Source organism: Cryptomeria japonica, chromosome 4 (genome assembly GCF_030272615.1).
Source record: "Cryptomeria japonica chromosome 4, Sugi_1.0, whole genome shotgun sequence".
In the NCBI taxonomy this organism is placed as follows: Eukaryota; Viridiplantae; Streptophyta; class Pinopsida; order Cupressales; family Cupressaceae; genus Cryptomeria; species Cryptomeria japonica.
In genome coordinates, this window is record NC_081408.1 from 377,408,253 (window position 1) to 377,420,387 (window position 12,135).

Here is a 12,135-nt window from a genome sequence, read left to right on the forward strand (position 1 = left end):
TCGCCCGATTGTAAGCATCGGCGTACGAGGGCGGAGGCACTACTTTCATCTTCTTGCGCAATGAGGGTATCAATCCCTCCGTGAACCACCTCTTCTTCAACCCGTCAACTGGTTGTTCCTCCATCTTGTTCAATAGTTCTTTGAGCCTGCGGTTGTAAGTGCGTACACTCTCATTTTTCCCTTGCTTGGTATTATAGATTTCGGCCACGATCTCATTGTCATCCCTCAGGAGTTTGAATTCCTCCTGGAACGCCTTCTTCAAATCACTCCATCTCGTCTTGTGCGGGGCGTCAAGGTCTGTGTACTAGTCAATGGCGATCCCCTAAAGGGTGGCGGGAAATGCCGTAAACTAGTAGTCCTTGTCATCATGGCCACTCGCCTCCCATATTGTTATATGTTGTACAGGGTCCTTTGATCCATCCCCGTGAACTTCGGCAATTTCTGCTTATCCTGGGTGCTCACCATTGTTTTCACTCAGAAGGTACCGTGTGTATTTGCCTTGTGTGCCGGACTTGGGTGAACTTGTTTCGACCACTATGTTCTGGTGCTTTCCCTGCACTCTCGACCACACAGGCATCCTCTACACATCCACCTTCAACGTCCCCAACACTCCGGTGGACTATTCCGATCGCTACGTTCCAGTGCTTTCCTTGCACTCTCAGACACGTGCGCGTCCTCTACACGTCCACCTCCAACGTCCCCAACACTTGAATACTTCCAAGCTCCAACTCGTCTTTGTGCTCCCTTCGGCCGAGGGTCGGCAGATCACCTAATCGCTTGTTCTTGACCACCCTGTGGCCTCTTCTCACCTTTAATGGGGTCTACGGACATGAATCACTCAAGGCTGACCCAATTTCTTTTAAGGCAACGGTGCCAAAATGTTTACCGCTACAACTGATAAATTAAATATAGGAAATAATAATGCACATGACGATGCATACCAGACACAGTAGTAAAAAAAAAATTTATTCGTGCATGCAATTATTACAAAGAAGAGACCAGAGATGGTCGGCCAAGGATTACAATAGACCCGACTATATCGTACTACCTTCCTTGGCGGTACACAACATATTTAAAGGACCCGATGATTGCCAAGAGGTACACAACCATCAACCAACCGACACATAACTACCCGAGAGGGACAACCCACGTAATACAATTAATTAATACACTGTCGGGTAACCAAATTTATCAAACATAAGAGTACGCAGTTTATGCCAACTTACATTCCAGAAGTGGAGAACTTGAAAAATCTTCTAAGTTTGGCATGAGAAAATCACTTCAATTCTGAATATGGCATCCTGATCCGGAAATGAGAAAAAATGACTGAGTCGAGTGAGAAAGTCAAGAAAAATCCTTCATCCTGACAAGACAACATGCAAATCAGGAATGGGCGCCAAAATGAGGTCATGGAGGATTATTCCTCCATGATAAAATTCCTTGACATAGTGATTTTGGCGCTCAAGAGGAGAAATGGGCACTAGAATGGGGTGGTGGAGGAATTTTCCTCGCACCCCCAAAATTCCTTGACCATGCCTTTTTAGCACCCAAGTTGGTAGAGGAGTGCTAGAATGAGGGTGTGGAGGAACACCATAAATTCCTCCACTATGCCAAAATTCTGCCCAGCTAGGTGCTAGGGTGCTAAAAGGAGGTCAAGCAAGAAAAGTCAAAAGGGTCAAACTTTCTCCTCAAGGTGTGATTTATGCCCAAGTTCAAGGTAGAGCGTTGGGAAGGAGGTGTCAAGGAATTCCTTCCTCAAGGCAGAATTCACACACATGGTGATTTTTAGGCCCAAGTAAGGTGATAAGCGTTAGACAAGGATAAGGAAGTAATTTTCCTTCCAAGGAGAATTCCTCCATAACATCAAAATTCTGCCCAATGATGAATTGAAAGTTGAATTCCAAGGCAAGATGGAATCGAGCCAAAGGAGAAGAAAGGAAAATCCCCTCAAGGAAGAAAATCAAAATTCCTCTCTCTGGCATGGAAATTCGTCAAAGATGAAGAAATTTCAAGACAAGAAGAAAAATTGGCCAAGTGCGAGAAGTTTTCTCTAACCTGAATCCGGGAACTAAAAATGGAAAAATTCCTAAAAAATAGGAAAGGTGAACAATTGACTAAGTGTTGGAAATTCCTTCCTTCAGGACAAAATTCCAGGAAAGGTGAAAATTTGGCTAAGTGATGGAAATTCCTTCCTTCACGACAGAATTCTTGGAAAAGGTGAAAATTTGGCTAAGTGTCCTTCCTTTAGGATAGAATTTCAGGAAAGCTGAAAAATTGACTAAGTGTTGGAAATTCCTTCCTTCAAGACGGAATTCCAAGCAAGGGAGAAATCACACCCAAGGATGAATTGAAGATAAAATTTCTAAGGCAAGGAAGGAATCAAGGATGAACTGAACAAGAAATTTCTCCCTTGGAAAAATTTTGAAAAATCCACTTTTCAGGAATCAAAAATCATCCAAATTTCAAAATGATGATAGATTTGGATTCGTGAGAGAATTTTCTCTCCTGCACCTTGGATCCCTGATTTGGAAATTTTCCTAAAAAATAGGAAATGTTCAAAATTGATGAAAAAGCTTCCCCGGAACAAGGCAAATTCGAAATTTCAATAAAATTCTTCACTGATTAAGTTTTCTCTCTCCATGGATTTTCTCTCTCCAAGGGTTTCTCACCAAGTGGTAGTTGGATCAACGCATGCCAAATTGATGGAGCACCTCTTTGCATGTAGCCGCCACATTTATGACATTATGACAAACTCTTTTGCATGCAGCCATCACATTTAGGAGAAATGGGCATTTATGGCAGCATGGGCGATTTTTTTTGCATGGAGGAATATTCAACGCATGTTGGGCAAATTTAGTAAAGAATGGTGCATTTAATGCATTTTGGATACCAATTGTAATAGGCTAGAACTAATTGTATATGGATATCATGGGTATTTATTGTAGATTATCACCTTGTTGCATCATGTGTGAGGAATCGTTTACGGAAAACCCTAATTAGGGTTTTGCATGTAATCAAGGCTTGAGGCCTATATAAGGGGGTCACCCCTTCATTTGTTAAGGAGGGAGATTTGTATGAAATTGTTGCGATAAGTTTGTGAGATAATAACAGTGAAACATTGTTCTCTGATGGTGTCCACTTAAGTTATTTTTTCAAAACTTGCATGGTTTCACCTTCCTCACTTAGAGTAGAATTTTATTTTCTTGGTTGGATAAAGTGTTTTGATTTCAATGAAGAATGCAATGGTGTTTGGTGAATTTCCATGGTTCATACTTTTTGCATCTTGTTGATTATAAGATGCAGTGTAAAGTTAACCTGAACTACCAAATTTGTTCTAAGTTCGATTGTGAATAGTCATTTCGATTGCGCTGTGTTGGGTATTCAAATGCACTTTCTCAATTTGAAAACCCTTCAACATCCTTAGAAGATTGTACCGGTTCTTGCGGAATTGTAGTTAAACTTGGCGAAGCAGAGCTTGGTTTATTTGGAATTTGTCTACCAGAGCACTATCCATTGATATCACTGCCCTTAGGAGTAGATTTAAATCCTCTAAACCTTTCCCCTTTAATTTTATTTCATTCCAATTCAATCCGTTTGAAGCAGAAGCATCACAAAATTGCTATATCCGATGATGAAGTTCCAGCCACATCAAAGAGGTGAAAGAATAATCCAAACGTAAGTTCCCTTGGATTACCAGCAATCACATCGGCCAACTAAGCCACATCCGTCGCATATAGGAACCTTGGAGTCGATTGTTTGAACTTATTGCAATCTTAGCATACAATCGTACTTTGATCAAGAGAGAGTGAAGTGACTGTTAGGCAACTTTATTCTATGTTAGGCGTTGTCATAAAAAACACGTCAATAGGTCCCCCACTAGTTCAAAGCTCCAGTCAAAAGCAACCACTAATCAAAAAAAAAACATGAAAAAAGATCATGTGGCATGGAAAGGCACGAGACTAATACTAGTCTGAATACCTTTCGTATTCTTCTGTTAGCCTGAGTGCTTAACTATCATAATGCTGATCCAAATAGGACAGTCATGATTTAATCCCTATAAAACAAAGATAAAATTGAAATATGCAAACTAACCAAGCTGATGTAATCCTACCACATCTGGTTCTAATGAACCAATTGTTGATCCGGATGCCCTTGGTGAAAGAAATGTGATAATATTTTCATGTAATTGTTTAGTTTAATGATGACCACTTAAGTCACAAGGTTTTGTTTTATGCTTGAGTTCAGTAAGAAAAAAAAATTGGAATATATTCATCAACTAAAAAAATTCAAGAAAAGATCTGGGATTAAATTCAACTAATTTTTTTTTAATTTTCTTTCCAACGTAAAACTAATTCCATGGATTGTCAAAATAGAAAAATGTTATGATTCCTATAAATTATTTTGAAATTCATGATCTCAGATGAGCTAGGAATTAGTACAAGATATAGGGATAGGTATTAGTGCATTTAAAAAAAAAATTATGTATGGAGACCCGAAAAAATTCAATATACATGTAAAATTTATAATAAGTTGTTAGTTCGGGTTCAGGCACGAGTTTGGGTTCGAGAACCCGGTTTACCATTTTGGCAAAATTTTGAAAAGGGGTTTGGGTTCATTAGTACAAAAACAATGTAAAAACTATATATATATGCAGCCTAGAAGCATGAATTAAGATTAGAATGTTGCATAGCATCATATAAACAACAAAATTACCATAAACTTGTAATCATAGCATCATGTACATCAAGTTCAATATCAAAATAATAATATTGAGTTCAAGTATTATTGTTTCAACAATTGGAACTTTAGTTTTAAAGTTTAATCATCAAATGGATTCTCTAAATCATCCACATCATCTTTCTCATCATCCTCACCATTGGCATTGACATTAGCTGCACCAATGCCAATGCCAATGCCACTTGCACTATTAGTGTTCTTGCTTTCCGAGTCCACAAATGCAACAAGCTAAAAAGCGGAAGCATCCAAGTCAGTATGCTTTGGCTCAATATCCCACATTTTTTAACTCCTCTTGCTTGTAGTCATGTTGCTTGTGTGAAAGGAGACGCAAGTTGGAATGCACATATACTAAGTTCTCTACTCTTAGTTATTGCAATCTATTGCGCTTTACTGAGTGGATGAAAGAATATGTGCTTCAATTTCTTTCTAATACAGATGAACTAGCAACCTATGAAGACAAAGTAAACAATTAAAGTTATAAAATTACTAGCAACCTATAAAGACAAAATAAAGTACAAATAAAACTTGTGATAAAATAAATATTCATTAATTGTTAAACTTGTGATAAAATTTTGATTGAGAAGGGCTGCAGGTTTTGGAAGCATTGGCCATGGAAGTACCGCCAACTATGAGCATCCTTCTTGAACCTATGACGAAGAGCATCAACACATAAACCATTTGCTTTCACAAAATCTGTGAACTCATTTGTAATCAAATCTCACACATCATCTTCAAGGAGGAGTCTAAGGAATGCTACCTTGTACCCTTCAGACACTTCTAAATCTCTCCATGGTGCAAGCCTTCTTGGCGTATCAAGAAACTGATTGCTATGGTACTTTGGTGTCAATGCATAAGCAAGAAGATGTAAAGGAGTGGTCATCTTATTCTACCTTTCTATAACAATTGCTTGCAATTGTTTGAAGAAAGTCTCCTTAGGGTCTTGCTCTTTTGCACTTATGATGCACTTCATTTGCTCAAGTGTTGAGTCAATGCCATCATAAACCTCTCCAATGCAAAGCCTATCCATGTCAATGTAGCAAATCATGCTCATAATGGGCTCGGTGAAACTAAGGAGATACTTCACACGATCCCACCACAAGTCATCCAATATCCTTTGCCTAATTTTTGTTGCCCTCTTAGTGCTACTTTGCTTCCATATAGCCCAATTTTGGCTGATCACTAAATTAGAAAGTGCCACTTTAACTTTCACAAGTCGTCTCAAGACGATTGTGTTAGATGCAAAACAAGACTCTGCAACCTATAATAGAAATAAAAGCCAAAATGATTAAAAATTAAAGACAAACTTTAAAGAAAAATACAAATTACACAATCAAATTATGAACATTGAAAATCAAAAAATCAGAAAATGTAAAATTAAATTACTATTTCACTTACCTTCAATGGCTCCAAACTTGAAAAAGATATAAAAATCTGGTGGTTTGTGATGAACATTTGGATGTCCTTAGCCTCTGCATACACCTCTTTGATCCAATCAATTTTATTCCCAATCTTTTGTAGCATAAGATTGAGTGAGTGGAGTAAACAAGGTGTCCAAAAGATATGGTGATAGGGTTCCTCAACCAGCAAACCAAGAGCTCTACAAATTTTGTGTTGTCCATTATGACTTGAACAACATAATGGGGTTCCACTACCTCAATGGTAGAGATGAGAATATCTGCAATAAATTGCCCATCTTTTACCTAGCCCTCACAATCCACAACATTCAAAAACATTGCCCCTTTAGGGGACACTACTATAACATCAATCAAGGAACGATTTTTGGAATCCTTCCACCCATCTAAAACAATGGATACACCTGTCTCAGTCCATGAATCCCCTATGGGCTTCAATGCATCTTCAAACCCCTTGACCTCTCTTTCCAACAAGGTGCCACATACCTTCTCTTAACCTAGGCCCTTATACCCTCTTGAAGCTTCACTAACACTTTTCAACATCTTTTTCCAATATGGAGAGCGAACAACATTGAAAGCCAACCCATTTGCATATATGCATCTTTGTAATATCCCAGATATTTTTTTTTGATTTCAAAGGCCAACAATAACATCAACAAGAATTAACCCGTTAAGGTTAGAAATCATAAACATAAACCATGCTGGGAAAGGTAACCCTTCCACTTTCTGATCACCAAGAGCCCGATGTGGGAAGGTGAGAGCATACGGTGACAAGGGGTTCGTTAGCTTTTTAATCCACTGGAAATTACAATGCAATTACAAAACTAGGCGGCAAGCCAGCCCTTTCCACTTTTCAGCGGGATGAAGAACACAAACTTGGCGGTAAACCAACCAAGGCAACAAAGCATAATAGAACCAAATCACTCTACCACTTATGCAGCGGGAGGACTTTTAAATGAAACTATCGTATATCTCAGCGGGAGGACAATATCACTAAACCACTTGCTCAGTGGGAGGACAAAACTGAATTACAAACATATAGGCAGCTGAGCCATCCTCTTCCACTTGTTCAGCGGGAAATATAACATAGAATGAATTGGTCAGTACTACTAAAGCAATTCTTACAATGATAGAAATGTGAAAGGAGGTAGAGTGAAGTACATATCTTATGAATTCACTAACACATTCTAACCAATAATACTACTTGTTGTTCTGAAATCAAATACAAAGAAAACGCAGAACCAGCCATCCTGAAACCCACTAAATTGCTTGTAACTCACTCAAAACCCCATAAAATCATGCCAAATTAGAAGCAAATGAAGTGTATGACATAAGCAAACAAAACAATACCTCGAAATTGCAACTGAAGAGCACCAACAACAATGCACACATCCCAATGCAATTCTGGAAATGGCGTTTTTGCTGAATAGTTCGATTTGCAATTAAAAATTGGAGAGTTCTCCAAATGTCACGCCAATATAGGAGACTTATTGTCTCTCCGGTACGCTTCCAACGAGACCTCACCCAGAATGATGCATTCAACACACAGGCAACTATGAGCAAAATACACTTTCAGCCGCACACACCAGCAACACCAAAAAACCAGCAGCACACAAATCTTCACCAACACACCCAAAAATCACCAAAAAGCTCACAACTACGCACCACAGCTAGGAGTGATGTCTCACACTCGAAACTGGAAGGAAGGATCTAGGAGGTATTCACCCTCGAAGAATGTCTGGAGTCATTCTGACAGCATAACAATATATTTTCTCTGGATACCAAAATGAGAGCCCAAGTCACTTCTTTATAACTTTTTGCCAACCAAATTCAAATTCAAATGCACTCCAAATACACCCAAACCAAATGTCATTCCATTTCATCCACATTTAACATTGCATTTCAATTCATTTCATTTCCTTGCACAAGTTCACCCAATTCACATTCACCCAAAATCGCCCTTTTTAATAAATAAAAGTGTCATAAGATAAAGTGTAAAGTGGGTGCCCAACTATGACTTCAAAATAAAAAATATTACTAAGGCAATATACTTAGAAAATCGCCCCATTTGCCTTGAGTTATAATTTACTTATTAACACCATGACGACCCCCTTGAAGTCATATGCAAATTTCGCCCAAATAGACTTAGGATAAAATTAATATTTTCTCCCTTCCTAAGTCGTCCATCCATAAAATAATCAAATATTAATACCTCATGCCTAAGGTATTAATATATTAAAATACCTTCTCCTCAAATATTGATTATTGTCAAATTGAGTCGAAGACTAAAGTGCTGGAAATCACCAAAACTAAACTGAGTTGGGGCTCTGAACTAAACTGCCAAAAATAGTCATCTCAACTAAGCTGCAGAATCCTTGCCAAGAATAGCACCAAAAAAAATGCTGGAAGACCAACTGCTCAAATTGACCTGCCGGAAATAGCCATCTGAATAGGCCAACTGACATCTTGCTAAAAATAGAACTGCTAAAAATAGTAAGTGTTTCCAAAGTGATTTTAACCACATTCTGAACAGTCGTTGCACTTACTAAAAATAGTAAGTCAGGAAAAAGTCATCTGATGCAGATGCATGTCGAACCATCTTAAAGCTCTCTGAAAACCCAGAAGGAATCTAGAATCCAAACTGTCAAACTCCCACATATACCCCCTAAAAACACCAAAGAATCTTCCTCGAAAATAGGAAACCCTAATTCTCCTTTCCAAATAGCCTACAGGTCTCCGGAATAGGCCAATGGACCACTGCATGCACATCACTGAGAAGGGGACATTACAATCTTGCTACATCTTGTTCGGCAATGTCTTGACTCTCATTTTGAAATGCACTTTCTAAAGGCCCCTTTGATCTTTTGCGTGCAATGGGTGCTTCGCTTTCAAGCTCAGTTATGGAAACAAATGGGTGGTTTTCTACCATAATATTGGGATTGGATGGGAGCAGCATTCAAGCTTCTCTCTCTTCTGCTTCTTCATACTCTAATATATTTTAAAACTGCCTCTTGTGGTATAGGCAACCATTTATTCCTGGGCATTTTTTGATGCCTCTTTCTGGTATTCCACACAAATGGCTTACCACTCGAAAATATGAACTATTACGTTCTTTATCACATCCCTAGCATTTTCATACATATCCCCCACCTTTTGGAAGCAGTTGTATAGTATCAACATATTTCCATCAAGGAGAATTTGGATATGTTGTGTGTTGTTGATTTGTGCCTATGGAGGAAGAGGTAGATGCCATTCTAGTTCTTATGGCAAGAAATTTTATGAACACATTTAAAACAAAATGTAATGTCCCTACTATTTAGAGATCATTAACCTGCAAAACAGATTGTTAGAACATAACAAACATATATATATATAGATATAAGTAATCTAAATTGCAATCTAACTTCAATGCTTAATTAACATAATCATAATTTTCATCTAATAAAAAAGATACAATGCCATACGTAAGTATATCCTTAGGCGGCCTTGCGGCTCACCTTCTTGGAACCCCTTGGTCCCAAGCCCTCCAGGAATTCGAAGATGAATTTGAATCCTATCTTGGGTGTAACCTTTTACACCCAAGCCCTCCAAGGAAGACCCTTGTCTATTCCTTGTCTTGGGTGATGCCTTCATCATCCAAGCCCTCAAAGAGGATCGGCCCAACCTTTGAGTCTTGTCTTGGGTATAACCTCTTATACCCAAGCCAGCCAAGGAAGACGCTTGCCTTTTCCTTGTCTTGGGTGATGCCTCCATCCTCCAAGTCCTCAAAAGGAATTTACCAGATCCTTCTCTTCTTGGTTGAGTTTAGTCAACCAAGCCATACATTTGCATATTCCTGATTTAACATGTATTCCCTAACATATTTTCATAAAAATGTTCATTAACCAATATTCACATTTTATTTATTACGTATATTCCTAATTGTTCATGAATATGTATTCATTAACATATATTTTCACATATCCATTTAACATATGTTTGCTCATATTCCTAAAAACCATTCATTAATATACATATATAAATATTCATTAACATATATATTAAATATCCATTAATTATATTCATTAACATATATATTAAATTATTCATTCATTAATATATATATTAAAATAATAATTATTTATATTTATTAACATATACATTAAATAAGCATTAATTATATTCATTATCGTATATAATAAAATATTCATTATTTATATTTATTAACATATATCATGAAGTATTCATTCATTACTTACCTGACCTCTTCCTCTATCCACGCAGCAGACCTCCTTCCCTTCTTCCTATCTTTTCCTTATTAGACAATTGGTTTAGTTATTACTCTTATTGACTATTTCTAAGAGTTCTTTCTGATTTTTATTTAATATTATTATTCTCTGATCAAGATTTCTATAGATATATATAATATATTATATTACCTATTATATTGCAGCCTATGGTATTATTATTAAATTCTATATAAAAACATTATCGGGCTTCATATATTCAACATGCATATTAAGCACACCCCCATGCATACCACCAAGAACAGGGATGTTGTTGCTTGAAAATTAATAACGGTTTTGATCTGATCTTAGTTCGGTCTCTTCCTTTCCCTTTACTATCTTCCTTATTTCCCCCCCCCCCTCCATAGAATGAGTTCGATCTTTATTATGTAATATAGGAAACGGACATCTCTTAATGGTTGTGTCTCTTCATAATTGTGCCTTTCCACTTTATTTAACTATCCTAAATCGCTGTATTGTCCATGAGATGCGTATGCGGTGAATAACCCAAGCTCCCGTGACACAAGATGTAATTCAGAACTTTCCATATTAATATCTTCTATTAGCCATTGTTAATGTATCATGGCGTGAATATCACCGATATCATCAATATCACCGTTATCATCAATACTCTGTAGTCTCAACTGAACCTTCGATGATAAGTTTTAGTCATACTAATCACTATTATTAATTGATAATTAGACTCCCTTCACAATGTATTGTTATTAATCACTATTATTAATCACTATTATTATTAATTGATAATCAGACTCCCTTCACGATGTATTGTTGAACGTGTGGTTCTCCTCGCTGTTACCCAAAGTCATAGTACTTGAATAAGCAGATCAAATAAGATACAACACCCAAAGTAAAATTCCCCCGATCTTCACAATTATATATTTTTTATTTTAAATATATAAATTGTGTTTATAATTAAGAATATGTATATTTTTTATAATATATAAATATAATATTAATTTATTTTTATTTGAATATTTCAACAATATTTTTAGTAATAAATATTAATTAAATAATAATATTTAATAAATAAATAAATTTCAAATAATTATCCACTGGTTTTTATTATATTAATTATTTCATTTAGTAAATATATATAACGATCAAGGAGGGGACATGACACAAAAGCAAAAGAATAGGAAAAAATAGGTTAACTAAACAAATAATGTTTCATGCATGTGAAACAATATAGATGAAAAAAATGAAAAAATACTTACCTCTTTAAGCCAATGGAAGCTTGCAAATGAGTAGGAATGAGGCTGCTACACTTGATCAAGCTTCAATGATTGATCTTCAACTCCCTCTATTTGATGCTAGAAGCCAAACTTTGCTTAACCTACAAGGAATAACAGCTGTTTGTAAAACAAATGAGCAAAAGTGAACTAAGTGAGTGTTTTAAAAGACACTTTTAGGGTTTTTTCTCTTTTTTTCAATTGGCCGATGTCAAAACTTTATTAATTTTGCAAAAAAAAAAAGTTGTTTTGGGCACCCAGGCATTTGGGTTCAACCAAGTTCGCCCCGAACCAATCGGCTCACTTGAGCACAAATCCTGGCCGGACCTGCAGGCTTACTAGATTAGGACCCAAACCTGTAACGAACTGGATCGGTACTGGGCCCTACAACCCACAAACCCTGCAACTTAGAATTTATATTTAGAAAAAAAAATCGTTATATAATGGCTTAGCAACTTTTAATGAATGTAA

At 36.8% G+C, this 12,135-nt stretch overlaps 1 protein-coding gene across 2 annotated transcripts in view; it reads left to right on the top strand.

The window, feature by feature from the left end:
* Positions 1 to 12,135, top strand: part of LOC131047484 (starch synthase 3, chloroplastic/amyloplastic) — a 302,898-nt gene that overhangs the window by 288,891 nt on the left and 1,872 nt on the right. The window lies entirely within an intron of this gene.